Consider the following 20099-nt stretch of genomic DNA (forward strand, 5'->3'; position numbering starts at 1 on the left):
GAGGCCAGTTCTAGCATGTTTCAAATGCCTTTGGCTACTTAAGTAGCCTAAACTTGACTGATCTCATGGTAGGGGTGAGACTACAAAAAACAGACAAAACAAAAATAAAAACCTTTCCACTCTTTGATGAAGGGCATTACTTCAGCTTTTGTTTAGAAAAAGGATGATTTGTATCCATGTTCAGGAAGTCTCTGTGAGTTTTCAGATGTTACATGGCAATAATCAAGAATGCCATGTGAAGGAATATTGGAAAAGTAATTAGATTTTCCTCAGTTCATTGTCTAATTAGAGGGCAGGTTAAAGTCCAAAGTAATGAAATTAAAATCTAACCATGGTTAAGACTGTGATGTTTTTTGCTGAGTGCCACCAGAGTACTTGGCACCACAGGGGATGTATGAGGACTCAGGCCCTGAGGCTGAGGAGTGTAAGTAAGGCTTTAGGTAGAATTTGAGAGGGTTTGATTTGAAACAGGGGGGCTGAGAATGAATCTTCAAGATGCCAGAACATAAGTATAAATCCTTTGTAGAAAAAGAATAGTATTAATGTATAGAAGTCTCAATTTGCTTAGCTTCCAGGTTATTCAGATTATGTTGATAGGACTAATGAATGGTTACTTTTCCTTTGTTAACATAGTTTTGTGGGAGATGGGCCCATGCATGGGAAGTATGAACTTGCTTGTCACAGCAGTAGCTATGGCACCATTGGCAAATAATGAAATGTGTGTATATTAGAGAAAACCACAGGGTCAGCATGACAACCCTCAAAAGTCCCTGGACTGTGGGCCGCCTGGGTGGCTCAGTCGTTAAGCATCTGCCTTCAGCTCAGGGCCCGATCCCAGGATCCTGGGATCAAGCCCCGCATCAGGCTCCTCCACTGGGAGCCTGCTTCATCCTCTCCCACTCCCCCTGCCTGTGTTCCCTCTCTCACTGGCTGTCTCTCTCTCTGTCAAATAAATAAATAAAATCTTTAAAAAAAAAAAAGTCCCTGGACTGAGTCCATTACATTCTTAACAGGGGAAGAATAAACAACAGAAGAAATACACTCTCACATGCATACATGCACAGGCATGAACATACCATAGGATGGAGAGCCATAAATTATTGGTCTCCTTCCTGCCTGAATACAAAGAAAAGGCACATTTAAAGAGCAAAGCCTTCTAGGAAACCTTCCCACTCTCCCGTGGGTGGGCTTCTTGATCTGGCAGTGGCCAGCCAGTGCTGGAGACCCGAGAGGATTTTTGTCTCCCTGGGAGGAAGTGGGCTTCAATATTTGGCTTGTTACCAGAGAAGAACTATTTACAAAAGGAATAGCTACATTGGCCTGAGGGGGCCAAAGTAGACAGCACATAGTTTTATGTTTCCAATATGGTCTGGGGTTGTATTACTCCAGTGTCCACTTTTCCTTCTCCCATAGGTTTCCCCTCTTATAAAGATACAGGAAGGAAGAAGTGTTGTTTCATAACTGCCCCCAAATTGCCCACCCCATCATTATGTGGTCTTTCTGTCCCTCCCAGGTCCCCAGGCCCACACACCCCTGCAGTTCCCCTGCCTGAAATTCCTGCTTGTGGTGTCTCTACCATGCCTCCCTCCGCAAGATGTTAACTACCTCCACAAAGACACCAGGGGAGTGAGAATATGCCAACTACACTTTCTTTGGCTGCCTGTCTCTTGTTTCTGCAGGTCCGTTTCACAGGGTTACAAGGCTGATTAACTACAAGGAATTTTAAGGTAGGAGGGATATTTAAGCTGTGCCTATGTATGACCTTTCCCATACCATATTTCATGGAAAACCCATTTTTAAAATGGGAATTTTCCAGCTGATCCCCTCGTTATTAATTTTGCGCTGTTTCTAAGTTAGCCTTTTCAGCAAGAAAGTGTCCTTTTTCCTAATCTCCACCATGTGACTCTCTATGCATCTTCCATCCACAGAGATGGATCGTAATCTCCATCCTTAGTTCTTAAATGTGAGTAACTCAGTTTGGACTAACAGCCCCCAGAAATACTCCTCGGCTCTCACCCAGAGCTCTGTATCTATAGAACTCTTGAGTCTGTGTAGACAATCCAGAGTAGACCTGGACACCCAACCTGGTCACCTAGGAGGTTGTTCCATGTGTGGAGATGGAAACATATGTCTTTATTTTTCTCAGAATTGAAACTGTTGGAACGTGTGTACATATAGACAGACAGATACACACACATATGCACTTCCCAAGGACAGCTATTAATTCTCAGAGACAGTATAGTTGAAACTCTTAGCAAGAAATACTTTCCCGTCTTCCCCAGTTTGCACCAACCAGTTGGGGTGTTTTGACGATAGTGCCCCTTACTTTTTTGTATGGCATAATGGGAGTTTAGCTCCTCTTCTTTTTTCTTTTCTCTCACATTCAAATTGTGTTTCTTTTGATCCAAAAGGAATAGAAAAAGAGCCTGCCCTGAGCCACATATATCTTGCAGATGCTTGCCTAGCTGTAGGTAGAGCAAGGACCCATCGGAAGCCTCCTAAGGGCTCACTAAATGCTTAGCCCAAGTCATCTCCCATCCCAGGCGCTCTGCCTGGGAGGTGGAGAAGGGGTGTGCTCACATGGAGGTTTGCTTTTCCAGTTTCTTGAGTAAATGTTGACATCATTTCTTAAAGCATATGACACAAAGAGTATCGCATTTTAACCTCTGTCAGCTCACTTTCCATTTAAAGCACATTTTATAAGATCAGTGGCAAATCTGTTATTTTACTTGATTTTTAAAATCCCCTTCTTGGTTGGCTGACTTGCTCCTTCCCACGCCTCCTGAGCTTAAATGTCACCTTTTCAGAGAGATCTTCTCTGACTACACATTTGAATGTGGTCCTATGTATACCTTCCGCCAAGTACCCTGCTTATTTCCTTCATTGTTCTTGTATTTATGTATTTACCTGTTTGTTATTTGTTTTTCCTTTCTAGAATGTAAATTCCTTGAGGACAGGGCAGTATCTCTTGACCCTTGTTGAGTACCCAACATAGGGCACATAGTAGACATCCAATAAAACGTTTGCTAATTTGAGAGAGCAGAGCAGGATGGAGGTAAAGAGAGTGTCTCTGAGACATATTGCCTGGGTATGAATCCTGGCTCTCCCTCTTCCTAGCTGCTTCTGGAAACTCACTGTCTAGTGGAACCCCCAATTTACAGATCCTGTTTCTGGGGTACATCTCTGTGCCTCAATTTCCTCATTCATTAAACAGAATAATAGTGCCCACATCAATGATGGAGCGATTGCAAGCATTCAGTGAAACATGAAAGTACATGAAAAGTGAAACAGATTAAATACCATATGAGTTCCCTAGTGTTTTTAAATGATTTTATTTACATTGATCAAAAAATGTATTGAATGCCCTGTGTGGCAGGCCCTATGCTAGTATAACCAGTATGCTGAACAAGCCTGTCTTATGAGATGTAATCAGTAGGCACCTGTAGTTTTCCTGCTACTATTCCTTGAAATTTTTTAGATATGGATGTTGTTTTCCTTCTACAGAATAAAAACTCTGGCAAACTCCATGACTTGTGTAATCCTAGTTCCATAACTAGAATGCGCCAATATAAAACCTAACTTGATTTCGAATTAAACTAACCCCTTCTGGTGGTTAGTGACTGCCTTGGTAAGAGCTACATTATACTTCCTTCCTTTTCTTTTGTTTTTTTTTCTTTCCCAGGTTGCTAGTTGCGGGGTCTGGCCCTTTGCTTTTGGAGCACAAAGGGGCAGGTGGGAAAACAGAATGGAAAGTTCTTACGTGACTGGTACTATCTTAAGATAGTCTTGCATTTTTTGGGCTCATTTTCTGGCTCAACTATTCAAAGCTGAGTCCTTTGCACTGGTTTCTATGGATTTTTAGGAGCCTCTCTGCTGGGACCTGGAAGTATAACCTTGAGAAGACATTTTCTCCTGATAGCCAATATCTCCTTTAGCCCCTAGCTTTCCAGGGGTTCATGGTAGACAAGACTCTCTCTATTGGCATCCTTTACCCTTCCAAGTGGGCCTGTTGGCCAGCACTTAAACTGGTGCTAGGCTGTATTGCCCTGTGTGGGAAACACTCATGTATTCTTTGCCTTGCTGTTGGTGGGGGTGCAGTTGCTTCTCAGAGCACCTTAGCACCACCTCAGGCTGATAAGCACAACCTCCCATTTCCATATTCTGCAGATATGCATCAAGACCAGTCTCCTGAGCCTTGCACCAGAAATACAGGGTACACACATCAAGGCCTCCACCTTTCAATGGTTGAGTTAAAGCCCCTCTCACTAGGCTTGAGCTGAGAGGTTAGGCAGCCCCTCTGCCGCCCTTGGAGGCAGAGAACATATCAACTCCAGAGTTTTCCCAAAGAATACCTTCTCATACATCTTTTCTTCTCTACTTTTTTAATGCATTGATATTCTCCTTGAGAGTTTTAGAGCCATCTGACTGGTTTTTGGCATGTGTTGTGGACTGAACTGTGTCCTCCTCACTGCCCCAAATTCATATTGAAGTTCTAACCCCCACTGTGACTGTATTTGAAGATAGGGCCTTTAAGAAGATAATTAAGGTTAAATAGTGTCATAAGGATGGGGCCCTAATCCAACAGAACTGGAGTCCTAATGAAAAGAGAAAGAGATACCAGGATTCTTTCCCTCTTTCCTCATGTCCACAGAGGAAAGGCTTTGTGAGGACACAGTGAGAATGTGGCCATCTACAAGAAGGGAGGAGATGTCTCGCCAGAAACTAATGTGGATTGGCACCTTAATCTTGAACTCTAGCCTCCAGAACTGTGAGAAAATAAATTTCTCTTGTTTAAGCCACCTAGTCTGTGGTAGTTTGTTATGGCAGCTTGACCCGATTAATAGAGCACCACTTTGAAATTTCCGGGAGCTGCTATCTCAGTTTGCAATTTTCCGTCATATCATAAAACCTCAGTGAAAACTTCCAATTTAACAATCGCTACACTAGGATCTGGGATCACAAAGTAAGTTGCAGCCCTGGCCTTTGTAAAGCTTGTGTTCTACTTCCAACTCATGGGCCCAGTTTCTGTCTGATAGTCATCAGACTTGATGGTCTCCCCAGCCTCTATATCTCTGATTATTGATGCACATTCATTTTATTTTTCCTTATGTCTTTTTCTCCATGCTACTCTTGTCTTCTACTTTCTTTCATCTTTCTTTTTATTTTCCATCCTTTTCTTTCTCCCTGCCTCTCTCCCTGTTTTCTTTCCTTTCTGCCTTTTACACATGTGGCATATATGTCATTACCAGGCTCAAAAATATCTCTGTTGATTTTTATTACGTTTGTCCTTCTATTCTTCCTTCTGAGTTTCTAAACAGATGGGTTACTTTGTTCCTGCAACAGTTTTATTTTCTATAATAATTATCTCTTTGATTATTCCGGTCTGACTTTCATCCTCAATATTTGAAAGCTGCCTATTTTTTCAACCTTTGCAAACTGCCTGTTTTTTTCAGCTCTGTAAATACCCACAGATAATTATTTGATGTCACAAAAACAAAGATCTACACACTTTCCTTCTAGTTTATCTATTCCCCTAGGCTTTTTTTTTTTTTTGGTAGTTCTTGATGAATTTGGTTTTGGGGATGCCCCCCCTCAAGGGCAGAGGATCACTTGCTTATTTTTATATCCAACTTGAACATCACAACAAAGCACCTGACAAATATTTGGAATGGTTAAATAAATGGATGCAAGGCTCACATTTACACTATCTTTGTTATTCATTTATTTGTTAACTCTTCTCAACCATTTTATTGGGTTCTTACTATGTGCCAAATATTCTTCTGTGTAGTAGGGATCCAGAATAGCTGTGCTTCTTGTTTTCATGGAGTGTATATTCTAATGGGGGGTCGTAGAAAATAGACAGATAATTTAAAAAATATTAATTTCAGACAGTTATAAATATTATGAAGGAAAGAAAGAAGGAGGTTGTTACAGGGAGTGACCAAAAGAGATAGGATTGATGGCTATTTTAGGTAGGTAGTCAGAGCAGTTACTCTGGAGTGATTCCATTTAACCCAAGATCCATTATGACCAGAAGAAACCAGCCATGGGAAGATTCAGAGAAAGAAAATTCTAGGTAGAATACATTGATTGTACAACATTTGAAGTGAGATAAAAGTTCAGTATATTCAAGGAATAGAGAAAGAGCCAGCATGCCTGGATTGAAATGAATGAGAGAGAGAAGCTCATTCAAGTCGGGGGCCAAATCATGCAAGGCATTGAAGGCAGTGTCAGAAGTTTGGATATTGCTCTAAGAAGGATAGGGAACAGCTGGAAAATTTCAGACAAGGGAGGGGCATGATCTGATTAATATTTTAGAAGATTTCCTTGTAGCCAGAGAGAACAATTAGGAGGCTATTGTGTAAGGTCAGTTGAGAGATAAATGTGTCTTGGGCTGGGGTAGAGGGAATGGTAATGAAGATAAATGGATGCATTTGAGATATTCTATGGGATTTGATTGTTGGACTTGATAATTTGATGTAAGAGGTGATGAGAGAAAGAGGTTAAGGATGAATTGTAGGTTTTGGCTTAGAAACTGGGTTCATGATAATGCCATTTCTGAAACACAGAAGCCTGGAAGAGGAGCAAGTTTGGGGTGGGAAAATCAGGAGCTCTGCTTAGACACATTAAGTTTGAGATCTCTATTAGGCATTGATGTGGAAATGTCACCTAAGCCTTTGGATAGCTGACTAGAGATTAAGGGAGATACTTGTACCAGGGATCTCCCTTGGAAGTCATCATTATATGGATGGTATTTGAAGCCATAGGACTGGATGAGACCCCAAGGGAGTAAAGGAAGATAGAAGGGCATCTCTGCACCCAGTACAGGACATGCCAGGGTTCAGCGGGAAGCAGAGGATGATGAATTGCAGATGAGACCAAGAAGGAGACACCTGGGTTTAGTAGGAAAACCAAGATACCACAATGTCATAAATGACAAAAGAAGAGAGTTTTTCTTTTTCTTTTAAGATTTTATGTATTTATTTGTCAGGAAGAGAGAAAGCACAAGCAGTGGGAGCAGTAGGCAGAGGGAGAAGCGGATTCCCCTGCTGAGCAAGGAGCCCAACCAGGACTCTGTCCCAGGATCCTGGGATCATGACCTGAGCCAAAGGCAGATGCTTAACCAACTGAGCCACCCAGGAAGAGAGTTTTTCAATGAGATGGTGGTTGGGAAGTTGAGTTGAATGAGGTCAGAGAAATGACCGTTATATTTGGTAACATGGAGTTCACTGGTGACTTGAAAAAAGCAGTTACTGTGCCTTGGTGGAAATTATTGTGTCCAGCAACTGGGTTTCAAAAGGGGAGACCATTGTAGGATTTTTTTAAATGGAGGGATGTGCAAAGAATGGAATGCAATGGCATGATTTTCACATGGCTTGCGTAAGAGAAGTGTCTTAAACGTCTATTTTTGAAAGAGGAACCTGTTTTTAAGAGGACTTAGGGTTGGTGAGTTTTTCATATATTTGGAATAAGAGAAATGTACTAATGGACTGGTAAGTAGTACCATGGTTTATCCTGAACAAGCCAAGGTGAACAGGTACTAATCTATTCTCTGCAGAGCTGGGTTTTGTGCAGCAAATTGGAATTACCCAGGTTCCTCTATACAGTCTGTGCAACGTGAAAAGTCGGTATAGAAAATCCTTATTGACTTGATGATATGGCTGTGTGATGAAAACAGTAATCATGTTTAGAACAGCTATGAAACAAAATGCAATCCTCACGCTCGCTCACTGCCCGTGATAGGATTATATTCTGATTGACTGAAAATGTGGTCAGCAGGAGGATCATTTGGCAGCAGAAGAGGCCGATTTTTCTGATGATCCAGAAATCAGATTTTGATTCTGATGATTAGATATTTGGCTTATAGTCTTCTCACTCCTAAAGAATGCTGCCAAGGTCAGTCTGTCTTATATACTTTGGAGAATGAATGAATAATGGTTTATTATAACAACAAATAAGTCAACTTAAGCCTTGTGACTCACTGCTGTTATCCTTCACCAAGCAAATTCAGCCCTCCTGTCTGGATGGGTGGTATGAGATTTGCAGATCCTAGAGAGCTGCTGTTTGGTTTTATTATTTGAGGAAGGAGTATAGACATTTATTTTGAGGGGAATTTAATTTGAGACTATGACAAATATTGAAATACTCATGGAGTAGTCTTCTAAAATCAATTTCTGATATGATTCTTTAACTTGAAATTTAAATTGAGAATTTTTTTATTGTAAAAGTAATATGTTGAGTTGAAGAAAATCAAACAGTATAGAAAAGTATAAAATAAAATCCAATGCAAGCTCCCAGCCCATCCCCGCTTCCCAGAGAGATCCACTGTGAATAGCTTCTTGTGCGGAGTGCTAACTCTCTGTTCAGGATTGTGCTAAGCAATTTGCATGTCTATTTTGTTTAGTCTTCACAACAATCCTATAAAGTACATAGTGTTGTTCCCATTTTTAAGTATGTGGAAAGTGAGGTACAGAGTGGTCAAGTTATTTCATTTACGGTCATGTAGTTGTGGGAGATCTGATTGAGAAGTAGGCAGTGTATTTTTAGATGTTATGCCTTTAATCAAGGATTATACTATATATCCTGCTCTGAAATGAGTTGCCCGTGACCCATTTAGTATTTCTTAGTCATCTTTCTACAGAGGTAGATGTAGGTCTACCTTGTTCTTTCTCCCATTTGCATAATAGTCTATGGTATAGATGTGCTATACTGCATTTATCAGATTCTCTATTGAAGGTTGTTTTCATTTTTTTGCTATTACAGATACCCTTCTACAGATCCCTTTACACACATATCAGCTATTTTTGTAGCATAAATCCCTATAGGTGAAATTCATCGGTCAAAGAGTAGAGCATTTCTAACTTGGATTAATATTGCCATAGTGGCCCCCAAAAAGTTTGTACTAATTTGTAATCTTGCCAACAATGTATGTGATTCAAGAATAAGTATTATAAAACTATTAAAATCATTGCTAATCTGTAAAATATGTTATCTCATTTTTGTTTTAATTTGTATTTATTAATTATAAGTGATAATGAACATCTTTTCATATATTTACTATTTATATTTCTTTCAATATAAGTTGTTGGTTTATGTCATTTCCCAAGTTTTCTGTTGGAATATTTTCTTTTTCATATAATTAGTCTGTTATATGTATTACAATTTTTTTCCAAGTTTAAAATTTTTATTTTGGTTTTTGTCAAAAAGAACTTTTTAGGATTTATGCATTCAAATTTAGCAATCTTTTTATGGCTGCTGGGTTTTATTTCATGTTTAGAATGGTCTTCCTCTTTTTGAATAATAAAAAAAGATTATTCACGTAGGTATTATTTTAATATTTTTGTGCTTTCTTATTTATATATTTGAGTTTTTGTTCCATCTGCAATTTGTTTTTGTATAAGCAGCAATTTAATTTTGCATTTGTCTCTTCAGGTGGTTCAATACTATTAAATATTTGCACAATATTTATTTATTCAGTTTACCCAATAAATATACTATTTAATACACTATTTGTTTTTTACCTTATAATATACCAGATATCTGTATTTATTAGGTTCGATTATATTAGTGTCAATGGCAAACTTTCTATTTAGCATAATTTTACAATATATTTTCATATACGAAAAGCTATAACTCCTCATTCTCTTCTGACTGTTCTCACATGTTTATTTTTGAACATGAACTTCTGTATCATTTTGTCAACTTGAAAAAATATTTCTAGATTAATTAAAGTAGGACTGATATGTTTATAATACTCTTTTCCTGTCTAAGAATAATATATACTTTCTGTTTATTCAGATCTTCTTTTAAGTCTCTCAGGAGTGTTTTAAGGTTGCTTCAAACAGTCCTGCTTATTTCATATTGCTGGAATTTTAATTTTTAATGACAGCCGTAGTATAGATCTTGTGGCAATGATCCATTTTGTTTCCCCTCTCCCCTGTGTTCTCCATTTGGTTGTCCCTCCTTTCTTCTGTTTTCCCATTCTTCTCGCTCCCTATTTCTTGGTCTTCCTGTTTGCTCTTTCTGTTGCTTGTTTAGCTAGGAAGGAGAACATATGCAAAGGTAGAGAGGCAGAAATAGACATGGATAGTTTGTTTTTCTCTGACCATTGGCTTCCTATGAAAGAATGCAACTATTCCTTTCTATCTTTCCTTTCCATACTCCTTCAGATATGCTGAAGAATAAGAAATTGTTTTTACCAGTGTTAAGGGAAATTTGGGATATGGGGTATTTTGCAAAGTGTGGTCCAGGAAACTCCAGAATAAAAATTATCAGAGATGCTTGGTAAAGTATTGTTCCCTGAGCCCATCCTCAGACCTGCAGAATCAGAATCTTTAGATGCAATGCCTAGAAATCTGCACAGGCTGGGCTTCTTAAACTGTAATGTGCATGTGAATCACATGGATAGCGTGTTACAGTGCAGATGCTGATTCAGTAGGGTTGGAGTAGAGCTGAAATGCTACATTTCTAACCAGCTCTCAGGTGCACCTGGTCTGGCCATACCGTGAGTAGCAAGGCCATAGGGATTTTTTTGCTCCCTAAATGGGAGAACCATTGAACTACCTGGAATAGGGTGCTAAGGAAAGAAAGAAGACTTTCTCTTTAAAAAAAAGTCCTTTAGAATGTACATTCCCCTGTGTTGAATGTAGAACCCTGCCCCTGCTCCTCTTTTCTCTGCTTCACAAAGTTTAACCTATTCATCGTGTCCACATCATTTAGTCTACCCTGATTCCTGAGCAAGTTCTTATAAAGGTGAGGGTTGGAGTAATAGCCCCTTCCAAGCCCTTCCTGGGAAGGCCCAGCCATGACTCCTGGCATGATGAACTTCAGCAGTGCCCTTTTATTGAGGTGTAATCTGAGGCTTGCAAAACACACAAGACTTCTTTTTAGGTTATCGGTGATGGTGGAAGTTCTGGTGCCCATGTCCCTTCCATCTGGACAGACTGAGCTGGTGTGGTAAGTGCAGTGTGATTAGAGGGCCCCTGGCATTGGGATATGACTAGAAAACGTTATATAGACTAATCCTAATAAGCAGAATCACTGAATGAAGACTAAGATTCTCTTTTCACTTCTGCTACTGATCAGGAGGATGAGAACCTGAATGACCCATGAAACTTTCTCTGCTGTGGCTTTTTGCCAGCCTTCAATGCCCTTCATCTTCCCACAGGCCTTGCCTGTACTGTTTTGCTACTGGCATCCCACATTTGAGATGGCTGGCCCATCCTACTAGGTTAGTAAATCTCTATATATATGTATGTATTTTTTAAAGATTTATTTATTTTAGAGAAAGAGAGAGAGAGCATGAGCAGGGGGAAGAGCAGAGGGAGAGAGAGAATCTTAAGCAGACTCCACGATGAGCAGGGAGCCTGACCCGGGGCTTGATCCGAGGACCCTGAGATCATGACCTAAGACAAAGGCAGCTGCTTAACCCACAGAGCCACCCAGGCACCCCTATAACTTTTTGTTCTTTTTTAACACATTCGTTTGTTTGGAGGTCACATCCGCCATTTTGCCCTCCATAAACTGTATGCTAACATTGCTAAGTAAACAAGCCAGTCATGCTCTCTTCAGCATTAAAAAATCCATACTGGGTATCAGCAGGGCTGCTGAATATGACTATGTATTATTGTGCAACTCCAGAGGATGTGATTCACGTTTGCAAATGGCACTCCTGGGGTTCCGCAGTGTGGTGGCTCTGATTCTGAGACACTTGTAAAAATCATGGAATTGGGAGGCTAATCTTGGTAGCAGGGGAATATTGGTCAGAGGAAAGATAATGGGAAGGAAAGGAACATATTGAGGCTACTCAAGTTTTTGTGCAAAAGAGCGTGTGTCCTCCCTTACAAATGGCCAAAAAACTGAGAACAAATGATAAGAATGTATTAGGGCTTTTATACAAAACAACAGAAACTTAAGTCAAGCCAATTTAGGTAAAAGGGGAATTTATTGGCCTGTATAATCCAAGAAGGGATTGAGCAATGAAACAGTGATATAGCTAGACCCAGAAACTGCTGTAACCAGGGATTCAAATGCTTTTAGCATTCTTCTTTTGTCTCTGAATGTTGGCTTCATTCTCTCTCAGCAGGCTGCCTTCCTCCATGTGGTAGAAGAAATGGCCTGCTGATAGCTCCTGAGTTCTACTTTTTAAATCTTCTATTCCTAGACACCGATTCTCTTTCTTGGTTCCAGTGTGCAAAATCCCAAGGGAAGGCTGTGGTTGGCCTGGCTTGGACCAATTGGCTGTGGCCAGGTAGGCAGGCTCATGGAGAGACACGGCAGCTCTCCCATAGGAATCATGTAGTTAAAATGGAGTTAGGTTTGGAAGAATTCCCGGAAGAAGGAAAGTCTGCTGGGCAGGCCAAATAGCAAATGTCCACTCTGAAGCTCATTTGCCCTTCTGTATACACTGTAATCTCAGGGGATTGCTATAGACCACATGAAATCCTATCCATATTCAGGAAGAATGCGGCTATCTTCTGGCCTCTGGTTCCACTAAAGGCTTTACCCTAATGTTGTTAGAAGGGGCAGCTGTATCACAGCAATAGTTGCTTATTTATTCACTGTAGTGACAGTTACATTTCATGGAGCAGCTGCTGAAGCCAAAAATGTTCAGCAAGGGCAAGATGTGATAAAAGCTCAATGCAATTTGCTTGTGCATTATTAAGTTTTAATTTTTGGTTCAGGAATAAATTTTGTTTTCTGTAGCTATTTTCAACTTGTTTCTACAGTTGAAAAAGAAATGAATTACTCCCATTCCACCAATTAAACTAGTTAGAAAACCCTCTTGGATTTAAGACCGGAATTAACTCTGAGTTGAAACACGGGCAAAGTAGAGTTTATTTGGGGGTGGAAGTAGGGTCCCACTTGTGCTAGGGAATGCGTTTGCAATGGAGTTCCCTCTTCTGCATTATTATTTCTTTACCGGTAAGATGAGAATAGAATTAACACCTTGCTATGTAGATCAAATGATTAATGGATGGCACTTTGGATGTGTAACACTAAATGTTAGTTAATGTTATTATATTGTTAGTGCAATGTTTCATGTTAGATGAGCAGTTTTTTGGTCAATAATTTTACTTACAAATTTAAAAAGTAGGGTTTATTATAAAGCTGCATTAGACAATGTTATAGGCAAAAAGGGCCCAATATTAAGTATAGGGTAGCCTCAAATAGACAGGAGTCAGGAATAGAGATAATCTCTCTTTCCCCAGGGCTATATGCTTTCTTACCCCTCATTCTCTATGTTTTTTTCCCCATTCTCTTCTTCTCAGATCACCTTCTTCTCTCTATTCCTACTTGATGTTCTCATAGCCCATAGTAGAACTTACTCATGGCTTTGGTTTGGCACCAACTCCAACCTCGTGTCTACGTGGTTCTTAGTTCCAGAGCCCATCACAACTTGATGCATTTTCAGTGTCTTAGTTGGATTCTTGTTAGAGAATAGCTGACCAGTGTGTGGCCTTGAATGAAATGTTCCATCCTGGGATATCCCCTGAGTGTTGATCAAAGGTCAGAGATGTTGAATAAAACTACCTGGGCCTGCCCTTTCAGCAAGGACTAAGGGCCAGGCAATTGCCAGAGAGAAGACTGTGCGCCAGAAAGATGTCTGAGATCATGTACAAATGGTTATGGGTGAAATGATGAGTTCCTAAGGTCCTTCTGATGATAAATCCTAAGGATGGGATTGTTGAGTGCCCCAGGATTACCATGCTGGCAGGAGGGCGAAACACAGTGGTCTAGAGGTTGGTACCAAGCCAGTCTCTAGACGTAATCATTCTAGGGTAGTTATATTAAAAGATGATCATTCAAGAGAACAGCTTTTTAACTTTGAGCTTAGTTTCATCTATAAGGTGACAATATCTACCTTGTAGGGTATTAGGATTAAGTGAGGACAGACATCTTATACCTAATCCAAGACACTTGGCACCTGGTAGGTGCTCAGTAAATGTTATTGCCTTCTTTTTTCTTTCCCTCCTGCTTATGCATTGCCCACTGTGGAAATACATCCATCTAAAAGAGGCAATTGAAATGATTTTCCTATATTGTTGTACTTGAAAATAAATTTAATTATTTGTAGGTAATTGACTTAAGTAATGTCTATTCAAACAGCTTACTAGATTTTTCCTGTTTCTGATGGTAAAAGGAAAATCAGAGCCACTTAATACTTTTTATTGATTTCTTGAGATAAATGCTGGTGTGACTTTGCAAATGCTGTTTGTGTATTGAATTTGTAATAACGGACTGTTTCAGGATCCTCTCTTCGTAAGAGAGTGGTGGTGTCTTTCAGATGCAGCCCACCTGGAGGGGCAAACGTTTCCCAGGCTGCTTTCTGGCCTCATTCCATATTTAGATAAGAGCACCTAGTTCTTTTACCTTCCTAGCCACCTGACAGTGTGTTGTCTTCTGGGCAAAGCGTTCTTACTTCTCTCTTCAAGGCTCATGTGTGTAACTCTGCTCTTAATCGTCTCTTCTCTTTCCTCTGTGCCCTTTCCTCTTCTGAATTTTTCACTTCTCCCTTAGGTCACAAAGCACTTACACTTGCCCTCATCTTAGGAAAGTCCTCCCAAACCTGCGTCCTTTTCCAACTACCCCTATTTCTTTCCTTCCTGCCAGACTGCCCCAAAGCACAGTATGGGTTGATTTTCCTTCCTTTCTCGTGCCTCGGGCACTCTCGAACCGACTAAGCACAATTTTCTATCCGATCCACGCTTCAGATTCTGCTCTCCAAAGCCATTAATGGCCATCTAGTGCTAACTCATATAACCTCCTAATGTCTGATGTTGATTACCATCTCTTTCGTGTTGAGATTTGCCACTTCCTTGGATATGACATAAGACTTCACTGCTTATTTTCCTACCTCTAAGGAGACCTCTTTTCTTCCTTACCACCTCATATTCTATTGTTTGGTTTCTTTTCTAGAACTTGACGTAATTTTTTAGCTTATTTATCTAGTGTGTGTCTCTACTGGACTATAAGCTTCAGGAAGGCAAGACCCATGCCTGTCTTGTTCACTGTTGCAACCCACTGATAGCACCTTTCTTCTGCTCTCTGAAGACGTGTGTGTGTCCTCTCCCTTACCTTCTCTGTCTAATGAGGCACAGAGGCCAGTTTTACCTCCAAGATATCTCTCAACTTGATTTGTATGTTCCCGTTATACCGCACAGCTTGAAGCCCTCATGATGGCTCGGCAGAGTTGGCTGGGGGATGAGTTGACGAGTTGATATTCCTGCTTCCAGCCTGTCCCCACGCCACTCTGTCCCTTGCACTGCTATCAAATCGACCTTCCTAAAACATAGCTTGGGCCACCTCACATCCTGCCGTGGACTTCCAATTCTTCATAATAGGCGACTGAATCAAGTTTGTATTCCTTTCCCTTCTTAGGCTGCTCCCAGTATATCTTTGGTGCTTCTGTCCTGCTGCTCCCCACCCTGCTGACTTTGTGCACATGAGAAACTGGGCTGCTGTGAGGCTGCCAGGGAGGGGTGGTTGAGCTACCCTGTGTTCCTCCGCACTGGTGTGTGGGCCCCTCTAGAGCTCCAGTGTGCACCCACTCAGTCGGGACGTTGAGACAAACTGAAAAAATAGTATCTGTAGGATAAACTAGAGAAAAACAGTAGCTAAGCACAAGCAATGTACTGTTTTATTCAACTTGGAATGAACATACTTGACTCTGGTGGCAAGATTAAACCTAAATGTCTCAAGATGGAAAGAGACAGTAAAGAACAATGGCTGAGCACATGGACCCTGAAGCTAAACTGACAGGATTGGAGAAGCAGTTCTGCTGTTTATTAGCCATGTGACTCTGAGCAAGACACTTAAGCCCTCTGTGACTCAGTTTCCCCATCTATTATATGGGGATGATGGAATTGTGAAAATTACATGAGTGGATACATATACGATGTTTAGAAGAGTGTCTGACACACAGAAGGCCTTTTTAATTTTTAGGTATTAGTGGTGGTGTTTAAACGAATATTCATCAAATAGATATGATGGGCAAGGCATTATGTAACTAACTGTTGGCTAAGATATGAGGAAGAAAAGGGGGAAGGAGAAGGTAAAGTGGCAGAAGAAAAGTCTAGGACAATTCTCATTTTCCTGGCTTGCACGGACATTCAGTGAAATGGATACCGTTCCCTAAGGGAAACATGGAAAGAGTCGCCGGGAGTGGAACCCTATGTGTTTGACCTTTATGGTATAATTTCATTGATTTATTCTTAGACCTTTTCAACTAGCCATTCCTTTTCCAAATGGGGAACACACAAATGTATATTATTTTAAAATAGCTTTAAGGACTAAGAAGAGCATATCTTTAGGTAGATTAGAAAAAGGTTTCAGAAATGGGAAGAAGAAAAGATTTGGATCCATATTCCTGTCCCAAACAATCCCCAAGAGAAACCATTGGTGAGATCAGAAAATGCTGCCAGAAGAGGATGTGATAATGGGTGGCTCACTCTACTTCCTAGAAGTAAGGTACGGATGGGAGTACCTGCTCTCCCCGTTTCTCCACTGGCCCCACCAGGGTAACAGTCTAGGTCTGAGCTTCCCAGCCTTCGCTTTTCTAAGTTAAAGCAGCTGGTGTTTAAAGAAAATTGGTAAAACAATAGCGACAGATATGGGAAGTTTATATTGTCACTGATAATGAGAACCATTACTTCCTCAGCACTTACGTGCAAGATATCGTAGTAAGTACTTTACACGTATTAATTAAGTAGGTGGGATTTCATGTATTCATAGAATATTAGTGCAAGATGGGGCCTCCCCTCTCATTTCACCAGTCAGCAAACGGGCCACAGAAGAGATTTGGTAGCCTGCCTAAGATCTCACAGGGCAGGATTATGACTAACAGGCTGGCAGTGCGACAAGGCTGATGGATATCCAACTGGACACTAGGAAATCACTCTGATTCCTCAGTCTTTCTTCAGATACTGACAAAAACAAGTAATTTCTACACCGTGTGTCTTTGCCTCACAACTTCCCTAATTCTGTACCTGACAATCTTTTAAAAAGACAAAGTATAATTTTCAGAAACAGTAGCGTGTCCTTTTGAACCCAACCCACTTAGGTTTTTGAAACACACGAACATTTCAATGAGCTGAATTATTCCTATTTTTTTTCATTTGATCCTCACTTATATCATTTTTTAATTCCCTATTTAAAATAATTTGGATAGGAAAATTTTGAGAGCATTTCGTCCGTGTGTGTGTGTGTGTCTTGAAGAAAGGAATTTACCTAAAATTTCTCCCTCCTGAAATAATCCACTTACTGTGCTCTGTGAGCCCACACCTTTCCTTCCCACTAAAGTTAAAGAAGAATCCCACAGCTTGGGGCTTATTCTCCCGCTGGCTAAAATGGCCTGGTAACTACCCTGAGCAATCTCTCCCCTCTTTGCTCTCCGAGTCCTCTCACATGCTCTGCGTTCTGCTTCTTGAAAACCCAGATGCTCTGGGCTCCGGCTTGGTCTCTGCCTAACATCTGATTTGAAACACTGCACTGAAACCATCTGCTGTATTTGGGGAATAAAGGCACGGGGGCAAGCAATGCTTTTTACAAATGTGTCCAAATAGGGCAATCAAGAGAAGGATAATAAGATGGGGATGCCTGTTTGGTGCCGAGCCCTACGATCAGCTCCCAGGTGACTTCTCACGGTATTTGTGTTCTTTGCCTCACACCAAGCTCGCCTCGGCCTGTGCCTCTTACCGCTCCTGGGCAGTAAGATATCTGTTATACCCTCTGACGAAACTGAACATTTTTAATGGCGAAGTGAGAATTCCGAAGTTCAGAAACAGACTGATGGATTGAAAAGTTGCTGTTCTTGAAGGATGCGCTTGAGCTCCTCAGCATCCTTTGTGACATGCATATCTGGAACAGCTATGATTCTTGTTTCCTTCCCTCACTGTGGACCCATTTCCAACCGAGCTGGATGCATGCCCTTTCCAGCTCTGCATGGGGATTTTGGTGGGCTGTTTGCAGGTTTTATTGAACATCTGTAAATCCTCAGCTTGGGTATGCTTCCAGCTACTCCTTTAATCTGTTCCTGGGATACGGCGCTCTAGGTTTTTAGCAGAGGGGGCTGGGGAGACATCTGTTCGCTGCTGCGAGTAGAGGATCAAATGGTGAACTCAGTTTCCCACGTGCTAGGGAACATGATGAGAATCCCCTGTGAGACCTCAGTTACCTTCTTTAGCACAATATGCTCTCTTTTCCCGAGAAGTGAAATCTCAGAGAATCATATTCTTCAGGTTATTGCACATGAAACATACAAGGCTGCATGGGGCAGGGAAACCATACATAATTTTTTTCAAAGATTCTGAGAGGAGTTGGCGGGGAGGGAGGCATCCATGGGGCCTGCGCAGACACCCAGTGGAGACATGGTGAGTGAGTAGAGAGAGGATAGGAAGGCAGTTGGCATCGACCTGGGGCGGAGGAGGGTGCTGGAGGATTGGGGCAGGTGGGCACAACAGGAAACCACGCCAACCAACATCTGTGCCGTGCTCTCCGTGCCAACCCTTGGTGCTCGACTCCTTCGTGGAGACTGGGTCTGTGTGCAGCCAAGACCTGTTGAATTGCTGGCTTGTGTGTGAATTTTCCAAGGCTTTGGCTCACGGATTCTTCAGCGTCTCCACAGAGCACATTGGTTCCACCCACAAGAAAAGTGACTCATTCAGAACCTGCTCTCCCAGCGTTTCTCCTGGAAGCTGGCTGTGTCTCTGGACTGTGTCGGGTGTGTTGATTTCAGCCCGATTTTCCAGCATGTTTCTGTCAGTCTCTCAGGAGTGCGTTTTTGCTGAGATTTTTTTTTTTTTAACCATTCTACAGACATGCGAAATACTCCCACAGTTTTTCACACAATCTGGGAAGTTCAAATATTCTTCTCTAATCTTTGAAGACACCGATAGTCAATTTAGAACTTTAAAATCCCCAAATCTCAAGTCAAGAAAAAAGTTCTCTGCTAAAAAAAAAAAAACCCATTAATCAAACTCTCAGGACATTTAAGCTTCCCACCTCCCTCCATCCACTAAGAAAGGACGCCACAAGAGTAAACTGCCACTGCTTTGACCCTGGAGTTTTCTTGCTGTCATTTGAATAGTTTAAGAATGCATATGTTAATAGTTTTACATTGAGGGGCGTGCCCTGAGGAATTGTCCTTTTTTTGTAAGTGGAAGAAAATCATTCCTCTCCTTCAAAGACCCCTACAATGATGGTTCAACTTAAATGAAAATAATAACACTGACAGATATCATTTACTGACTACCACTGTGGGCCAGACAGACACTTTATGAATGCTGCCTTCAATCCCACAGCATCCCTTCCAGCCATTAGTACCATCCCCATTTTGAAAAACAGAAAAGCGAGGCTCCAGGTTACGTGAATTGATTAAGCTCAAACAGCTGATGTGTGATGGGGTTGGAATTTGAACTCTGCTCTCTCTGAATCCCAATCTCATGATCTTTATTAGTGTCTTTCTCTAGCATTAATTGGATTCTCTGCAAGGATTAAGAATGTCGAGCAAATTGTAGTTGGGAGACATTAGTAATTAAGGCAGCAGAGGTAGTAATCACAGCATTTGCTTATTAATTACGGAACAGCGGCTCACTAATAGCAAGAGCCATTACATGCGTTATCATGCTTAGTTCTCATGACAAGTACAGAGCCTGTCTTCCTCGACCTTTAGTCGCCCTAACACAGTGATAAACCTTGGAGTCCCTGGTAAGCGTCAGGACAAGGCACAGTCATCTACTGTCATTGCCCAAGACCCAAGTACCAGGACACACCTCCTTCACGCCTGACCTGTTTCTGCTTGGTTCTAGTCGCCCAGTGTCAGCTCCAAAGAATATCCCTTTTCACTTTCTTTTTTTTTTTTTCCTTTTCACTTTCAATCGTGCTTTTATCTTTTTGATTTATTAACTGCTATTATTTGTCTCAGCTGGACCCCCAACACCAAAGACTTTGGTTGCCACTCACTCTGATGTTATTTGACGGACCTGCTAGGACAGCCCACCCAAATCAAATAAAATTAGAAGGTCAGCTCAGCTGGGAAGTTGTTTTAAGGAGGAGGCCCTACCCATACTCAGCTTAAATTGGGAGGTCAGCTGGGTCAT

The sequence above is a fragment of the Ailuropoda melanoleuca genome, chromosome 2 (genome assembly GCF_002007445.2).
Source record: "Ailuropoda melanoleuca isolate Jingjing chromosome 2, ASM200744v2, whole genome shotgun sequence".
NCBI classification, from domain to species: domain Eukaryota; kingdom Metazoa; phylum Chordata; class Mammalia; order Carnivora; family Ursidae; genus Ailuropoda; species Ailuropoda melanoleuca.